We start from the raw sequence: 20,082 nt of genomic DNA on the forward strand, positions 1-20,082 counted from the left end.
CCAAAACTGTACCAAAAGCTATCATAGAAGAATAGGGGTTGCAGGAGGGGAATACTAGGCAGTGCTGAGGAGATGACAATCTGCTAAAGTGCTGGCTATAATGCACAGACGGGCATAGAAAAATATCCAGACATAGCTACAGATAGTCCACGTAGAGGAAGATTTTTACTCTCTACTGGATGTGTTATATAAATGCATATACTACTTATATAGTAAAGTATTTTTTAAAATGTCATGAAAAATCAACTCTTCATATTTGTTTATGAGTTTGCTTGATAGTCCAGTCCAAATCACGGGTAAGGATCATGTCTATAGCACACTTTGACAGATGCCCTCAGGTCACGCAGAGTTCTCAAGTGAAAGCTCCAACCTAAAATGACTTGAATCATGATCATATGATTAAGAGGATAAACTTTTACATGCCTTAATTTCCCTTTAAGAGTAAAGGTATTCATAAGCTTGATGTATGTATCAGAAACAAATTACACGAGATGCAATGTTTTGAAACAACATGTTTGAGAACCGCTAATATTGATGGGCAGTCACTGCATTTGGGTGAGATGTACTAAGGATTGTGTGTGATACCAAGAAGATCAAAGTGTCATCTTTAACCTCAAAGAGGGGAATTCTGTATTACAAGACAGCTCATGATGAGTTTCTGCCTTCATTTGAGTGTCTAGATATTCTTGCAGCTGGGAGACTGGGAGATGTCTTCATGAAGGGGGTGTCTCCCCAAAGTGGTATGATTAAAAGATCTGGAGGTACTTGTAGGTGGGCTGAGGCTGGGGAGGGCTGTGGTTGGCAAAAGTTGTCTTTAGAGGACATTGCAACCTCTCTGATGACAAGGGATTTGTTTCATCTGCCACTCTATACTTAATGTCTAGAGCCAGCCATAGAAAAGGTGCTCAGGACTACTCACTGTGTAAATAATGAGTCAAAGGGAGCATCAGCGGTAGAAATTGAGCTAGTCTGGGATACAGCCTCGGAATCTCAGTGCCATGCTGGTAAAGCCATAGCTGTTCTAATTTTCCTGGTGTGCTGGGTTCCTGGGAGCACTAACAGAATCAGTCCTTCAACAACAGCCTTGGAAGATTGATTATTTCTAGGGTCCAGAGCCCCTTACCGGTTGCTGAGCAGGAGACAAAGAAAGAAGACAAGATCTCTGCCAGGAAACAGTTTACAGATTCCTCTGTGTGACCGGCTTTTAATAAGTTGCACATTTACAGAGCTCCAGACCCTTATCTCTGTATTCATGTGACCCTCACCCTTATTCCTGAGTGTTGATGGATGACTTAAATTATCATTTCCCCTTTTACAACCGCTTCGGGATCCTGAAGTGGAAGGACTTGCCTCTGGTCTCCCAGCACAGGATTGCAGAGCCGGAGAGAAAATCAATGTCTCTCTACCTTGCTGCGGTTCTTTCCTCTTGCACAGACTGGGACCCTATGAGGCCTCCGTGAGCTGCCTGGTAAGTCTTAGGAGGCCCTGCCTGCTACTGTAATTAACGTGTGGATAATAGATTTCCCCTCCTCTGGGAAAGAGGAACAAAACAAAACAAAGCAAACAAACCAACAAAACCCTCTGAGGTTTTCCCTCTGCTTTGTGCATTAACTTGAAGGTTTCAAGGTATAGTGAGGCTTACAGGAGTTAAGATCTGTGCTTTGTTTGAGTTTCTGGCAATCCAGGAAATGAAATTTTCATTTTCCCACCCCTGACTGGAATTCTTGTCAGATTTCTTCTGTTTAGTTCATCTGCATACAACCCTCTTTAATTTACAGTGAGTAAAACCCATCCTTCCATGTCTATTTGCACAATAGTTCCTTCTCCAAGTGGTCCAAGACCTTTGGGCAAATAAGTCATGGAATATATAGGCTGAGCTGTACTGGCAGGGCTCACCCTTGGGATAATCATGAAGCATTTGTCCATCTTTGGTTTCTTCCTTTTGTTTTTCATGCTCCCAGTCATACCCTCACATTTTCCCTTTTTTTTCCTCCATATATAAATATACTCTGTCACTCCAGAAAAATGTTTTAAAAACAATTGGATATTCCATTCATCCAACAGTATTGACCTCAGGTCTGCTATGTGCCAGGCACCTTGCTATCTGTATCAGCTTTCTATTGTTGCAAAAAACCAAAAATACCACAAACTTATTGGCTTAAACTCATTTGTGAGCTTGTACTCTCTGGGTTCAGGAATCCAGACATGGCTTAGCTTTAGGTCAAGCTGAAATCTGGGTGTCAGCTGGCACTACAGTCTTCAGCTGATGCTTGATGTGCTGTTCCAAGCTCACTGGTTGGTGGTAGAGTTCGTTTCTTGGTGGTGGATGATGGAGGTCCCCTTTGTTCGTTAGCCATTAGCTGAGGCCTACTCTCAGCATCCAGAGGCTATCCTCAAGTCCCTGCCACATGGCCTTCTTTCATAACATGGGAGCTAACTTCTCCAAGACACCAGGCAAGCACCTGCTGCTGCTTATCTCTCTGACTTCATTTTAAGACTCACCTGATTAGATCAGGAGCATCTCCCTCTCAATTAACTCAAAGCCTATTGATTAGGGTCCTTAATTGCATCTGGGGAATATCTTCATCTTTGTATAATGTAATTTTGTCATGAGATTAATGTCCCATTACACTTATGAGTCTTGCCTACGCTGGGGGCAGGAGGGGATTGATTGTACAGAATGTCTATCCAGGGGGCAGAAATCTTGGGGGCCGCCTCAGAACTCTGCCTACTTAAAGCTATGCAGGGAAGGCGTAACTGTGAGTACAACAGGCCTCCATTACACTTAGATTTAGTGGGAGAGCCAGAAAATAATACATAGGTATTTTTAATTTGTGATATGTTCTCTGAAAGAAAGAAACATTGATATGAAAAATACTATGCACAAGTAGCATTTACATGGGGTAACTTTTCTACAGAGCTATATGAAATGAAAAGGAACAGTCACCACATAAAGATCTGGAGAAAGAGCATTCCATGCAGACGGACCAGTGAATTTGAAAGCATGGGGGTCAGGAAGACCTGTTCTGTTTTTGGAGAATAGACAGGAGGCTGGTGTGGTGGGAGCAGAGTGCAGGAGGAAATGAGGTCTGATAGGTAGGCATGGGCCAGGTGAAGCAGAGACTCAGATGTCATGGTAAGATGTTTTGGAGTTGAGAAGCTAAAAGTCATTTTAACCAGGGTGAAAATAGGATCCAATTTAAGATCTGCAATATTGTGATTTCTAATAAAAATATATTTGATTTTCATTCCAATTTTTTTTTTGACACAGAGCTTCTAAAACTCTTAGAATTTGCTTCATGCAGAGAAAGACAAAACTGTCAATTGTTTGTTAATAAGGTGACTTTTGACCTTACCCAAGGATGGGAGCTTGTTGCCAGTGGAGTCAAGTATGTGATTATAGGTTAGAACTTTAAGTCCCAATCCCACCCCTTGATGTTAAGGGAGAGGAGAGGTGCTGGGGATGGAGTTCAATCACCAAGAGCCAATGATTTCACCAATCACGCCTAAGTAGTGAAGCCAATATAAAAGCCCCAAGATAGGAGATTCGGAGACCTTTGGAGTTAGTGAACATGTGGGGACTTGGAGACAGTGGTATGCCTGGGGAGCGCACCGAAGCTCTGTGCTCCTTCCCACATACCTTGCCCCACGCATCTCTTCCATCTGGCTGTTCCTGAGTTATATCCTTTTATAATAAACCTATGATGTAGTATGTAAAATGTTTTCCTGAGTTCTGTGAGCCACTTTAGCAAATTAATCAAACCCAAGGAGGGTCCTGGGAACCTCCAGTCTATAGCCAGTTGGTCAGAAGCCCAGGTGACAACCTAGACTTTCAATTGGTTTCTGTGTGTATGTGTGTGTTTGGAGGACAACCTGTGGAATCTGACATTATCTCCAGGTAGATGGTATCAGAAATGAATAGAATTGTAGGCCACCCAGCTGGTGCTGGAGGATTGCTTGGTGGTGTGGGAGAGCCTCCCACATGTTGGAATTGGGTGTGTAATTATAAGATCACTTTATGTGAAAATTGAATCATAGAAGTCCAAGGGAGGGAGCAGGGAAACCAGATGAGACAATTTTAAGAGTCCAGTAAAGAGACGATGGAAGGCTGCAGTTGAGTGTTGGCTGTGGAGATAGAAAGAAGGAAATGGAGTCAAAACATATTTTAGAGACATTCAGAAGGACAGGAGTTGCAGATGGATGGGACGTGGCACCCAGCAGGGGCATTTCAATTTTAAAAGGTTAATCACTTCACTTGAGGTCACACAGTTAATAAGCATCTGCTGGCAGTTGTAGATGTGGGTAGTCCAGCTCCAAATACACTATCCTCTCTTCATCCCTCCAATTCCTTAGTGGAACCACAACTCAAACCAGGCAGTAGATGCCATTAATTGAGATGGCTGAAAATATGCTGCAGATCCACTTTTTTTCCCCCTTAGAAAATGTAGGTAGAAATAGTGGGGCATTGCTTTATAAACTCAGCACATACTCAATTTTATTGCAAACCAGAGTAAGATGATGCTGGAAACCTTGGTCTACCAGAGTTGAAGATCTTTTTTCCCTGGAATTTCTCCAGAGGAAGGCATCATGGGATCTTGGACACTGGTTGGTTACCATTGTGTTGTTGAAAACACTTTTGTATAATGATCAAGGGAAGAAGGCAAAGAGGGAGTAATTGCAGTAGATTTGGTTTATGATTTTGGCTTTTTTATTTGTGAGTCAGGTTTGAAGGCTGAGATGACCTACGGAGGCACTCAAATGATCATAAAAACAAGCTCTCTCTCATTGCCTGCCCTCCTGACCACCCCATCCAGAGGTCCAGGGGAAGACAAAAACATTTGCATAAGCGCCAGACTGAATGATTTGGTGTCTATTAATCTACATACTAGAGATAATAGTTTTGTTTTTAAAATGGCCATAAATTGTACTAACACAGACAGGGCCAGTGAGAAATAAAGGGTCTTATAGTGTTGAATAAGCTAACTTTTTAAAATTTAAATTCAATTTGCCAACATATAGTATAACACCCAGTGTTCATTCCATCAAGTGCCCTCCTCAGTGCCCATCACCCAGCTACCCCATCCCCTCACCCACCTCTCCTTCTGCAACCTTTTGTTTGTTTCTCAGAGTTAGGAGTCTCTCATGGTTTGTCTCCCTCTCTAATTTTCCCCATTCAGTTCCCCTCCTTTCCTTTATAATCTCTTTCACTATTTCTTATATTTCACTATGAATGAAACCATATGATGATTGTCCTTCTCCGATTGACTTATTTCACTCAGCATAATACCCTCCAGTTCCATCTACATTGAAGCAAATGGTGGGTATTGGTCTTTTCTGATGGCTGAGTAATATTCCTATATATATATATATAGTGATATGTATATATCACAATAGCTAAACTGTGGAAGGAGCCATGATGTCCTTTGACAGATGAATGGATAAAGAAGATGAATGAGCTAACTTAAATGAGTATTTGTAACACAGTTTTTTTTTTTTTTTTTGTACCACAGTTTTTATCTCAGGATGTCTGAAAAGCTCTTGGTTTCTTTTTCTTTTTTTAAAGATTTTATTTATTTATTCTTGAGAGACAGAGAGAGAGAGAGAGAAAGAGAGAGAGAGAGGCAGAGACTCAGGCAGAGGGAGAAGCAGGCTCCATGCAGGGAGCCCGATGTGGGACTCGATCCCAGGACTCCAGGATCATGCCCTGGGCTGAAGGCAGTGCTAAACCACTGAGCCACCCAGGCTGCCCAAGCTCTTGGGTTTCTAATGGAAAACAACGAGATATACCTGTAAGGATGAGAAGGTGAGAAGTTCTGCCCTATTCTGAACAATATCTGGGCAGGTGTCACACAAGATGAGCGTCACTGAGGATGGATACCAAAGTCCTCTTGCTTCTTAGAAGGGCCAAGAAAAAATCCAGGTCTCTGAAAGTCAACAATAGCACCAGTGTTTTAGAGATTATGTTATGAATACATCAAATTAACACTTGTTAAGTGGAGCATAGGGGGACAGATATTGAGCCAAGTTTCAGAAACAGACCATAAGAAGAATTAAAATAGAGAAGTTTATTACTGCAGGCCCTAGAGAAGTACTTGGCACACCTCAAGGAACCACATGGGGAAGTCAAGGCAGAGTATGGGCAGAGAGAGCTAGAACCTGGAACACATGCCTTTAATAGGGTCTGTGGATGAAGCACTTTGGGGTTCCTGGGAAAGGCTGGATTGGTCAATTCAAACTGGAAGAGCAGGATTTTGGTAAGCCCCATGGAGGCCTTATCTAAGAGAGACACAAGAAGAGACTGTTGATCACAAGGGCAGTTGGGGAAGTCATGTCAGGAACTCCCATTTCCTGGTGACTCTGCAGGTTGTTGTCTGGGGCATGTGCTTGCATGAGGGGCTATTGTCAGTTTAAGATCCCTGCAAACCCCTTGGCCAAACAAAATGGATGTTGAGGCAGCACCACCATGGAGCAGCTTAGCTAAACTCTCAACAGCTAATTACCACCTCTATTCATACAATTCATAACAATAATATGATATATGAGAGCTAACAGTTGTGGAAGACTAATCATGGTCTAGGCATTATGTTAATTGTTTTACATGACTTATCCCATTTAATTCTTATAATAATCTTGTCTTGCAGATAATAGTATTATCTTGTTTAAAAGGAATGGAGGCTTAGAGAGATTGAGAAACTTTTCTAATGACTCATAGTGAATGGCGGAGCTAGTATTAGAATACAAAAGTATTTCACTCTGTGTTTAGTGCTTTTATTTGTTTATTTAATTAAATTAATTAATTAATTTATTTATTTATTTTTGAGAGCATGACCTGAGGGAATGGGAGAGAGAGGGGGAGAAAGAGAATCTTAAGCAGTTCTACACCCAATATGGAGCCCTATGCAGTGCTTGATCTCAGAACCTCGAGATCATGACCTGACGTGAAATCAAGAGTCAGGCATTTAACTGACTGAGCCACCCAGGAGCCCCTTAGTTTAGTGCTTTTAAATATAAATTACAAAAATAAAATGAATGCCTTGGATGCTGGACCTCCAGAAACTGGCGTGTCAGTTCAGCCCCCCTTCTGTCCCTTCTCTCTATCCTTTTATGGGTGAGGACATTGTATTTTACAGAGGTGAAGTGACTTACCTGATGTCACTTACTTGTGTCAATAGTCAATGATCTGGAAGTCTGAGAGAGATTTAGTTGGCTAGGGAAAATTTCTGAGCATTATTGGCATTCTATTGGTGTTGTCCATGAGAGAATTAAAGAATAAAGGGCTTTTGGATACCTGCTAAAGAAAAAAATGTGGAAGGACTATAGCTATGTTCATTTGTGAGGTGGTTTTAGTCTTGATGTGCAGAAAATCTGCTTCAGTGGAAGAAAACCTTCTATTGAAATCTGAGAAAAAAATGTTAAATGAAACAGTGATTTAAAATCAATAGTAAATGATTTTTTAAATTGCTTAGTGACACAAAGGAGTTTATCATTTTATAACATTTTAAAATACAATTACAATAGAATCTGTTTGCTGTTTTTCAGGAAATAGCTCCTGAGATGTTAATTTATAAATGATCCAGATTTGCAAATTTCAACATATCAATTTTTTCCCCATAAAACTTCTAAGTTCTGGCTAAAGATTGTCATTCTCTTGGTGTTCTAAGCTTTGTTTGCTTAGAGCAGCATTAGCAGTTGGATTTTGTTGGATTAGACTTTCTTTTTTTCAGAGTAACATCTTTTCATAACTCACAGGAATTACTGCATCTTTGATGACTAGTCGATGGCAGTGTTTGGTGGTCAATAAAGTCCATTCACTAATTACAACTCACAGAGGCATAATGAGCTTATGGTTGCTCCTTCAAGTCATAAATGGATCAATTCAAATAACAGATATTCAGGACAAGTCATAAATTGTAAGAATCAAGAAGGGTAAATTGCAACATTTCACTGTTTTAGCAAAATTAACCGTTATTTCTGCTTTAATTAAGCACACACTTTAAAATTAAAACCATTTGAAAAGAGAAACATTCCTTTTAGCTAAGGTACTTAGGGGAGTGGGAAGCCTCTCTTTCTAGAGTATGGAGCTATAATCCTGTTTCCATCCCTCTTCAGCTTGTCAGGATTCTTAGCTGCAGACCAAGTTTAATGAGAGAAAAGCTTAGAGGTGTCTGGCCTTGCAAATCCATACATACAGTTTCTCTAACTTCTGTGATAATGGGGTACTTGTTAAAAATATATATTTTTTTCCTTTAGGAATTCTCATCAGATAGGACTAAGTGGAACATAAGAGTCTGTGCTCTTAATAAATACTCCAAGCCATTCTTATCATTGAGGAATTTTAAGAAATCCTGTGATGTGAGAGGAAATGCCACTTTTTTGCCCAGATTTTGATGATTTCAACAGGAGGAAGATTCCAGCAGAAATCTAATAGACCCTCAAACAAGTTCTTCATTGGAGATGCTGTGAATCTTCTTCCTCTTTGGGCACTTGGTTAGCTTTTGAAAATGACTGCATTGGTTTCCTCCTTTTATAGATAACACACTATCTCCTCCCTTCCCCATGTTTATTAGAAATAAGGAAGATATATTTAAATTAAAAAATTGAGCCTCTGGGGATCCCTGGGTGGCGCAGCGGTTTGGCGCCTGCCTTTGGCCCAGGGCGCGATCCTGGAGACCCGGGATCGAATCCCACATCAGGCTCCCGGTGCATGGAGCCTGCTTCTCCCTCCGCCTGTGTCTCTGCCTCTCTCTCTCTCTCTGTGACTATCATAAATAAATAAAAAATTAAAAAAAAAAAATTGAGCCTCTGGAAGTGAATACTGTAATTTCTGAGATGAAAAACATACTGGATGGTATTCACAACAGATTAGATGTTGCAGGAAAAATGATTAGTGAACTTGATGTAGTAATAGCAACTATCTAAAATGAAATGTATGTAGAAAAACACTGGGAAAAAAAATAAACAGCCATGAATGAGTTGTGGAAAACTTTAAGGGGTTCAATATATTTGCACTGCCAGAGTAGAAGAAGGGATGGGCAGAAAAAGTATTTGAGGAAATGATAGCTGAAAACATTTTAAATTTGGTGGAAAGTATAAACTGAGGTCTAAGCTGTTCAGCAAACTGCAAACACAATAAATATTAAGAAAATTCATTTGAAGGTATATCACATCAAATTGCTTAAGACCAAGTGATGAAAGACAATCTTGGCAGCCAGAGGAAAGACAGACATTGCCTACAAAGGAGCAATGTTAAGAATGACAGCCAATTTCTTTGACACTGTGCAAGAGACGTGTGGAGCAACTTCAAAGTGTCAAAAGAAAAAAGCCATCAACTTTGAATTCTATACCTAGTGAAAATATCTTTCAAAAAAGAAGGTGAAATAAAGACTTTTGTGGCATTTGTAATGGCTGATTTTCCGTTTACAATGAGGACATAGTTTTTGGAATCTTTTTTTTTTAAAAAAATAGAAAACAAAGTCTGTCCTTTAAATAATTTTTATTTTTCCTTTTTGGATGATGCTTTTGCAGCTCATTTTTATAAATGAGAGGGGAAAATGAATTTTGGTAAAGTTTGAAGGAAAGAAAATGTTTGGTGTCTATACAAGTGTCCACCAAACCCGAAATACATTCTTTAGATTCTGCTCAGATATCTGGTGAGAATACAGATCCTTGGATAAGTGGTCAAAAAAAAAATCCGCTGTTATCTATGGGAACCCTATAATGGGGAAGATGATTGTGACCTCTGTAACCTTGTTGGGCTTCAAGCATCCATTCTTTGGGAAGTGGTGGATTCCAGATTATTCAAGGCAGTTGTTAAATAACCTCTGAAGAGATCATTCAGGGCACTGGGCATTAATGGCATTAATCCTGTAACCAAGTAGAAAACGTTACAAGCTAAAAGGGAGTCAGGTCCAAGGCATTTTGTGACTCACACTTTCGTTGTAAAATTTTAACATCACTGAAAAACGAGATCACCTCTAAGACAATGAGTACATAGATCTATACATAATCTCAGCAAGCATTTATGAAGCACCTGCAATGTGCAGCTACTATGTTAAGCATTCAGTTTGTATATAATCAGTACAGGCTCTCCTTGAGGAAGTTACAACTCATGTAAGAGGCAGACCTGGAAAATAGTTACAACACTGTCAGTTGAGTATTAAAGGAGTTTATCAAAGAGTTATTATATTAGTTGAGCACTAACTATATACCAGGATCTCTGACAGACAGTGTAAAACAAGACAAAACTCTATAAAGTTTATAACATAGCTGGTGGGGTGCTATGGTAACAGAGAAAAGGAGATTTATCTGTTTATTTACCTTGGTCGCTTTGAACTATGACAATTTGTTTGGCACATGTGACTTCTAACATTCCTTGGGTGAAGCTAAAGTCCTTACTACTTCTGGATTTTTTCACCTATTTTGAGAAGAAACACTTCTGATGGCTTCAAAGAGAATCATGCACATAATAAGTGATGGATGACTTATTTGATACTTAATTCACTGTTGTAATGGCAACTCAATTATTTAAGTGGTAGAAACACAGATGCTTGTGCCTGGATGAAATCTTAGTTATTTAACCTTTCCTCTTCTTTCTCTCCCAATCGAAGATGAGGAGAGTGAGAAACAAAGCCTCTCTGATATCATTTGGTTAATGGAAGAGTTGGGAATAGGGTTCCTTGTCCCTTCCTGTAACACTTTTCAGCTTCCAGTAGCACAGCTATGAAGTAGAGGGGATGAGAAATAAGGACAGCAGGTATTGAGACCACAGATTTACTCAAAAAGTCTGAGTTGAAGAAGCCTAGAGATTGAAAGAGAAAGCTTTCAGGGATGAATTTACAGTGCAGGGTACCAGATTACAAATGACAGTCAGAACCACAGACAACATCAAAGAGAGCCCTGGGGGGTAGTTTTGGCTTCAGTAAAGGGAACCAAGAATACTTAACTCCAAAGATCACACCATGCCTTTTTCAAGTAGAGGATTTGTGTTTTTTACTTTAGGAAATTCCATACTGGGTGATGAAGTGGGAATAGCATAGCATTGGGAGATGGAAAATCTGGAGCCAATCCTCACCTTTTACTGACTATGATAATTTGAACAGTCATTTGGTACTTCTGGACCTTAATTTCCTCATGTGTGAAATGTAATAAAAGTAAAATGTGACTTTCAGAGGCTCTGTAAATATCAAGTGCGATAATTTACTTGAAATGTATATTTGAAGTAATAGATTACTATGCAGTCTTTTTTATTTTTCTGTATACGCTTCCTGGTGTGGTGTTTCTCATGGTATACTGGGGCCCAGTATTTGGGTCTTCTTGTCTTCTTTTGGTTCTGGGTCCCCAAGAGTTTATGGTGATATATTGAACACATTCCTTTATGTCTGTCCTCATGAAATCCTCTCAAACAAAAGTGAAAATGAGAAAAAAAAAAGACAAAAACAAAAACTACAAAGACAGAGAATCCTAGAAGACATAAAGGTGGGCAGGAAATGCCAACATAGTTTTGTTGCTGGAAAAAAGGATGAATACAGAATAACTAAGGGAGCAGAATGAGGAAGTTGAAAACTAGGTACCTCTAAGGTAAGGGTGGGGTGAGGAAGGCTAACAAGAAGCAAGCATATTTGCAACACAGAAGCTCAAAAAGGTTCAAAAAATAAAAAAAAAAGATGTGGGAATAGACTGGAAGCAGGAAGGCCAAGTAGAAGTTTTTATACGAAGTTAAAAATGAGATAACCTTCCCCCCACTATAGACTTAAGAATAACTTTGCTATGCCTCCCCCTCCACAGAAAAGTGCAAGTTTATTCCACAGGGAGATATAGTCAGAGAGTTCCCAGATGAGATGATCAGATTCAGATGAGGTTGTGTAAGATGCTTCACTAAAGATAAGGCACTGAGAAACACTGAGTAGTGAGGCTTAAACTACTGAGTAATGATTTTTCTTTTCCCTCTTGGCTCCTAGAATGTTGTCAGCCAAACTTATACCACCCAGGTAGGAGAATGGAGAAGTCATCTCTGAGAAAATTGACCATCTGGATAGAGAATATCTATAGACATACTAGTGTTTAGGGGTACCCCCCCAAAATAATTAGGTCCTTAATTCTAGAGTGAAGTCCACAGATTGACAAATTCTGTCTATAAATACAGAACTACCTACCAACATCAATCAGCATCTTAGTGTCTTACTATTGAATGAAATCCAATTTCAAATGGATTCATAATGAGTCAGTGAAACCTTCAATGGCTAGAGATGTAAAGAAATCCTCTAATATAAACATTGAAAATCTAAATAAATGGAGAAAACGGATGAAGAGGAAAGGGATCACAAAAGCAACAACTAATATTCTCAGAGATAACAGACTATAACCATTGCATTTATGAAGCAAACAAGAACAGGATGCTTTAGAAAAGGAACAGAAAAGAACAAGAAAGAACTCTCAGAAATTAAAATATGAGATGATATTCACCAAATTATAAGGATGTGAAGATAAAGTTGAGATAATGATTCAAAATTTTAAAAACAATACGATGGAAAAAAGAGAAGAAAATAAGACTAGGAGAGGACCATGAAAAAAGAACAGAAAACATGATGAGGAAGAAAATATTGACCTCTCTTCCTCTCTTTCTCTAAAAGGAATAAATAAATCTTTAAATAAGAAAAAATAAAATAGGCAAACTCTTACAAATAGAGTGGAAAGGTGGTTGCTGGGGCTGGAAAAAGCGGGAAATAGGGAGGTTAAGGGGCTCAAATGTTCAATTATGCAATAGAACAGTTTTGCAAGATACATAAGTTGTGGAGATCTACTATACAGCATAGTGTCTATAGATGACAGTGCTGTATTATGTATTTGAAATTTGCTATGACAGCAGATCTTATGTTAAGTGTACTTACCACTGATGATGATGATGATGATGATGATGATGATGATGATGATAATAGGGTGAGAGAAAACTTCAGGACGTGTTGGATATGTTTATGGTGTTTATGATAGTGATAGTTTCATGAGTATATACCTATCCCCAAATGCATCAAGTTGTATACATTAAAAATGTACAGCTTTTAATACGTCTGTTATTCCTCAATTCTTAAAAAAAGATGTTTATGGAATTTAGGAAACTAGGGCTCTGCTTTAGGAGAAAACCAAAGGGAATCTCCAGGTTGATAGAAGGGATTTTCAGGATCCTCAAGACCTGTGTAGGTAACTGGATAAAGAAAGACTCCTAAAGGGTTGTCTTCAATATAAGTAGTAAAAGGAAATACCTTTTTATTTTATTTTATTTATTCATGAGAGACACACACAGAGAGAGGCAGAGACATAGGCAGAAAGAGAAGCAGACTCCATGCAGGGAGCCTGATGTGGGACTCGATCCCAGAACTCTGGGATCACACCCTGAGCCAAAGGCAGATGCTCAACCACTGAGCTACCCAGGCATCCCAAGGAAATATCTCTTTAAACATTTCTGACACTCTTACCTGCCTCCTCCCCTCCCCCACTGGAGATGACTAAATTCATGTAGTTTAGGAATTCTGAACCTGGTTGACATTCCTCCCATATTAGGAAAGCCAGAAAAAACATTATTACTATTTCAAGCTTCTAGATCCATGGACTTCAGGTCAACTGCCCACTCCTGAGATCTATAATTAAAACATGATATTAAAATTACTCTTCACTACTAAATGCACAGGAATTAGAAACATTCCGTATTCATTTAAAGGTATTATAGAAGATCAAGATGTCATACTCTTGAGAATAAATGAGTAGATTTAGGATTATCCTGGATTTAAATCTGAAGGTGAAATGGTAACAGAATCTTAAAAAAAAAAAAATCTAATAAATACCACTTAAGATTGAGGACTGGGAGAGAAGAAAACTGAAGTATATCGGTTTCTTACTATGTGCCAAGTCTTTGCTCAGCATGTAAATTCTACACATTATGATGTTTTTGTAGAATCGATGGAGATTTAGAATGCCTCCCCAAATCCTTGTGTTATTTGGGTTGTTTTCCCAGCTGGAGAGGTATTGATTTATTCCTTGTTAGGAATTTTGAAGACATGGTAGGTAAGGGCCAAGTCAGAGAGATGACCTGCTTGGAGAGATTATGACTATTCCTGGAAAGTTGTAGGATGTGGGCCTTTTTCTTCACCTATGATGTTTTCCTGTTTACCCAGGAATTATTATGCCTCCCCCTCCCGTAACTCCTCCCCCTCCCCTGTAGGTTGTAATGATATAGAACTTACAACTTCTAAAAGTATTTACCTAACCATAGCTTCATTCTTTATTGGCTCTGTTTTCTTCTGAAGCAGAACCACCATATCTGCCTTGAACTGTCAGCCTCTAGATTTTTATAGGAGAGAGAGAGATAGACATGACTCATTTTAAATCACTGATAGTTTGAATTTCTGTTATAGTCAAACCTAATTTAAGTCAAAACTAATTGAAGTCCTTTTATTTGCAGTATATTCTGTTATTTTATTCTTTTAATAAATATTGAGAACCTACCAGATGCCTAGCACTGCTGCTTTCTGGGGATAGGATAATGAGCAATAAGAAATACAACTTTAGTGGAGCACCCATTAGGAAATATCAAAGAAAGAAAATTTGCTATTCCGGGTAGTTAGGTCATTAGCTTGTTAACTAATATATAAATGTAGATTTTAAAAAATCATAAAAGCAAAATGAAAGTGGGGCTACTGTGAGAGTGAGATGTGGGGCAGTGAAGAGATTTCAGTGTTGGAGAGCTCTAGACATGCTGTGGGAGTGAGATGTGGGGCAGTGAAGAGATTTCAGTGTTGGAGAGCTCTAGACATTCGGGAGATCAATAAAGGCGGGAGCTACAAGGCAAAGTGGAATAGGGTAGTTGATAAAGACAAATTGTTTCCTTTCTAATTTTGCCTCAGTCTTTGGGTCCACTGACACAGGCTTCCAATGCCAAGTGTGAAGTGAACTTTCCAATTCCACCTGGGTACCATTACCTTTTCTCTCTGAACTTGTCTGAGACATTTTGGGAAGGAAGAGAAGGTTCATTACCTAGGGATCCTTGAATAGCTAGCCTATTATACAGTTCTGGGAGTGCCCATACAGCTCATCTTTGATTGCTAAATAGATGAGATATCACAGGTTTAAAATAACTTCATGCCACCAAGGGTCACTTCAGAAGATGTTCTCAGCCGAGAGCTGCCATTCATCCTATGGCAGAAAAAAATCCACAAAGCTATTAGTAGCACAGGAATAAAGGCATATGGAGAGAAAGAGCTCAATACCCAGCATCTCCATCTAAAAATATCTACTGTCAGGGTGTTATTCAGATGGCTATCACCTCAGGGAGGGAAGGAAATGGAGTCAGGAGGAAGGTAGGAAGAAAGAACAGGTAACAACACCAGGTTCCTTGTGTTCTTCTGGAAGCTGATGCTTATTTTACTTAATCCCCACAAAAACTGTGAAAGACATTATTATTATCACTGTGTCTGTTGTAGAGGAGACCAGGGCTCAGAAAGTTTAGGTAATCGCCCAAAATTGCTTGCTGCTTAGTAAGAAGCAGAAACAGAATTCTCACCTGGGTCAGTCTGACCCTATTATTTAACTAATTGGTGCTTGGATGAATGTTGCATGGTGTATCACCAGTAAGGTTTGTTCTGGCCTGACTTCCCTCTGAAGCTCAGCACAAACAAAAACAACACAGTATGGGTGGGATCCATACTCATTTTATTATTAACTACAATGAATATTATCTTATCATTTTTAAAATTAATGTATTTATTTTAGAGAGAGAGAGACAACATGTGTTAATGGGGGAGGAACAGGGTGAGGGAGAGAGAGAATTGCAAGCAGACTGAGCTCAGTCCCACAACCCTGAGCTCATAATCTGAGCCAAAATCAAGTTGGGTGCTCAACTACTGAGCCACCCAAGGGCCCCTACAGCGAGTATTATTAAGAGGATGAACTTGCCACAATATATTAAAAAATGTTAAAAATCAAAGTCATATAGAAATGGCATCAGAAATGTTTGGATTAGGGGCACCTTGGGTGGTTCAGTGGCTGAGCGTCTGCCTTTGGCTCAGGTCATGATCCTGGGGTCCTGGGATGGAGTTCCACATCGGACTCCCCACAGGGAGCCTACTTCTCTCTCTGCCAGTGTCTCTGCCCCTCTTTCTGTGTCTCTCATGAATAAATAAACACAATCGTTAAAAAAAGAGAAATGTTTGGGTTATGCTTTGGTAATTTAATTGTTTGTATTTTATGGTCATGGCATTGGAGTTGGCAAATGGCTACTAAGAATTTTTGCTACTCAGAGTCCATGGTTTAGATCTTTGGATTTTTTTTCCTGACAGCAAAGTAATGGAACAAATTTTAATAATTCAATTGAATCAGACCTGTCCGTGCTATTGGAAAATACTGGCATATGAAGATCTAGCTTATGTTTAAGGGCTTTATATTTATCACCTCATGTAATGTAATGTAATGTAATGTAATGTAATGTAATGTAATGTTCTCAACATCTCTCTGAAATAGGTTTTACTAGCATTATTCCCATCTTACAAATGAAGAGATTCCGCCTCAGTGAGGTTAAGTAACTTCCTCCAGACCACACAGTTGACAAATGACAGACCTAGGATTTGAACCTAAGAATTATTTACACCAGAGCTTAGTGTATATTTTTTCCCCCTACCTTCCTCCAATGGAAAAGGAATGTCTTTTGCCTTTAATCTAGTTATGCTAATTGGGAATTAAACAGTAGTTGTTGAATACTATTCTGGGAAGTAGATTTAGAAAATAAAAGATTAGGGCACCTGGGTAGCTCAGTCAGTTCAGTTAAGTGTCTTAGTCTTGATTTTGGCTCAGGTCGTGAAATCAAGCCCTGTGTGGGGCTCCATGCTGGGTGTGAAGCCTGCTTAAGATTCTCCCTATCTCTCTGTCTCCCTTTCCCTCTACCCCTCCTCTGGCTCTCTAAAAATTATAAAAATAAAAGATCAATTTCTCTCTGGTTCTTTTTTTTTTTTTAAGATTTTATTTATTTATTTGAGAGACAGCGAGTGATCACAAGTAGGGGGAGTGGCAGGCAGAGAGAGAGAGAGAGAAGCAGACTCCCCATGGAACAGGGAGCTGGATGTGGGGCTCGATCCCAGGATCCCAGGATCATGACCTGAGCCAAAGGAAGACTCTTAACTAACTGAGCCACCCAGGTGCCCCAATGTCTCTCTGGTTCTATTATTCACATCTTCACATTTGAGCATCTTAATGGAAATTGAGATCACAATCTGGTTGGACTTGGGAATCCTTCAGTCCAGGTGACCACAGAGCTTCCTATGAGTGCCAGTCGATTACATACTGGTCTTCAGGGTCAGCAGAGCTGTGGCTCCCATAGAGGGACATCTTGGTCCCATTCTGTGCCACTGACTACCATCACGTGCATGGATGGGAACACAGCTAACTACTTCTCTGCCAGGCTGGTCGATTCCATTGTTTTTTCCATTCGTCTTTCAAACATCCAGAAATGATTTTCCCTATAATGCCCTGAATGGGTCAAAGCAAAGCTAAGGCATTTCGCTTGAACTTGAGCCTCTCCCCAACATGCCTCCCTTGTTGGGGAGACAATGCATCAGCTCAAGGTAACCCCTGAGGAGGTCTGTTGCACAGATGAGGAGCAGGATTTCACAAACCCCACACACTGGCTACATGTTAAGTGGTTCAGATTGGCTCCAAACCAGGCAAGCTTGGATGTTTTCTGGAGGAAGATGAAGAAAATGATTCTGGACTACGTGAAGAATGAGGGGAGACAATGCTGGGAAAGAGGGGCTTTTATTCTGAATGGAGGGGTCACTGACAGAAAGAAAAATCTGACTTTTTTCAGACGTTGAATAAGAAGTGTGAGCTTTCTGCAGACAAAAAAAAAAATCTTTGTAGTTTGCTGGGTATATCTCTAAAAAGGGTGCAGAGGGTACAGAGGGAACAAAAGAGAGAAAGATGTGAGGTTAAAGTAGAGGAGAATGGGGGGAGAGGAAAAGAGAGACTATAAATATAAACATGAATGAATATGACAAAACCAGGACTTCCAGAACATACAGGAGCAATTATTTTACTTCCCTTTTTTCTGCCTCTCCTGTTTTCCCCTGGGCTGCTCAGGGCCATTCACACAAAATTCTCACCAAAGCATACCCTCCTTGGATACCTTCCAGTGTTTCTGATTGCTTCTACCTGTATACCTCTGTCCCCGACCATGCTTGGTGGTCCCAAACATATGAGAACAAAGGAAAGTGCCTTGGGGGGTCAGGAGATATGGGTGCAAATTTCAGTTCACCATACCTACGTTATTTGACCTTGTACGAGTCACTTCCCTTTACTGGGACTCAGTTTCTCCATCAGTAAAATGAAGGAAGGTTATTGAATAAAATCTATCATCCTTTCTTGTTGTGAGATTCTATGGAACTGTTTGGAGGGCCACATAATTCCTGTAGGTCTCTTCTTGGTGGCTCCGGTAAATATGCTAGTCTCCTTAGCTTTCTCAAGCATCAGAATCACCTAAAATGTTTGCAGAAGATTTTTTAAAAAGCCAAAAACAAATCCTACCTCAACCCTCTATCCCAATCCACTGCTTCAGAGTCTCCAGGGCTAGGTCCTGGGAAGTGGGGAGAGACATGGGGTGTCCCAAGTGAGTTTTGTTTTCAAGGAAGTTTGGAAAATAAGATGCTAAGCTAATTGGATGTCATGGCTGATATGGTTTGATGTGCTGTTTGTCCTAGTTTAAATATTTACATTTTAAAAAGGGCCTCAAGTGCCTCAACCCAAAGTTTATTAGAGTTAGTGAGAATAACATAGGGTAAGGGGGAAGTATTTATTGAAAGCCTCCCTAGTACCTGGAAACAGCTAAATGTCTCATGTTCTTACCAGCTATGTGAGCTTGGTTACACAAGTAATCAACTTCTATATGACTCTGTTTCCTTGTCCAAAAAATCTTGTACTAGAAGATTGAAAAACTTGTGAAAAAACTTGTACTAGAAGAGTGTGTCGGTTGTAGGGATCATTTAGCTTAGTGACTGGCACATAATAAGCACTCAACATATATTCTTTCCAGTGGACCCTAGGAGAAATATATTGTTATCACCATTTTACAGATCTGGAGAGTAAACTAAATGTGTCAAATTCATCACCAAAATGGATTTTATAGGCAATTTGTACGTGATGCAATTGGATTTGAACCCAGATCTCTGCTGACCCTAAAATTTCTGTTCTTTGGTCTATACTATTTGATCACCGACTACTGCTAAGTGGGGAGCCAGTCCTGGCTTAGTCGGATAACTGGTCAATCCAGGATTTTATTTAATCAAAGTCGTAGTTGAAGCTAGGGGGATGATCCATTCCTATGTGGAGAGTAGGCTTTCAGGTGGTGAAAGTTCTTTCTTCCTTGTCATGGTTTAGCTCAAGAGAGTTCTGCTGACTCATCTTTTGCTATGGAAGATTCATAACTTACCATATTCCCCTCCTGACTGGCCCAGCTGCATCAGATTTGATATGCACTTCTAGGGCCTGAAATGGGTGTTGGTGGTTTGGCTTCTCTGGATCCATGATGTACAGTTATGTCCAGATGCAGAATTTACACACTCTATAAATCTCACAGTCATCCCGGTATCTCACTTTGGTGGCAGTGGGTTGGCTTACTTGCAAGGCTCAACTGTGACAGTCACATTTATAAAGTGCTATGGACTGAATGTTTATCCCCCACCAGATTCATTTGTTGAAGTCTTAATCCCCAGTATGGTGGTATTTGGAGATAGGGCCTCTAAGAAAGTAATTAAGGTTAAATGAGGTTGTAAGGGTGGAGGCCTCACCCCTTATAAGGAGTAGTGTCTTTATAAGAAGAGGAAGAAAATACATATTGCCCAAGAGATGTGTATTTCCAAGCATAAGTTGGTCATTCCATTTCATGTGAAGGAAAGTACTGAACTCATTGTATTCCATGCTCTAGAACCCTTAATTTTTTAACTGGGGATGGGGGTCAGAAAAAAGCTTCAGTAAGAGGTACATTTGGTAGCAGCATAAGTAGAAAGAGGTCTCAAACTGGGACCTAGGGGACTATATTGGTCCATAAAG

Source organism: Vulpes lagopus, chromosome 3 (genome assembly GCF_018345385.1).
Source record: "Vulpes lagopus strain Blue_001 chromosome 3, ASM1834538v1, whole genome shotgun sequence".
Taxonomy (NCBI): Eukaryota; Metazoa; Chordata; class Mammalia; order Carnivora; family Canidae; genus Vulpes; species Vulpes lagopus.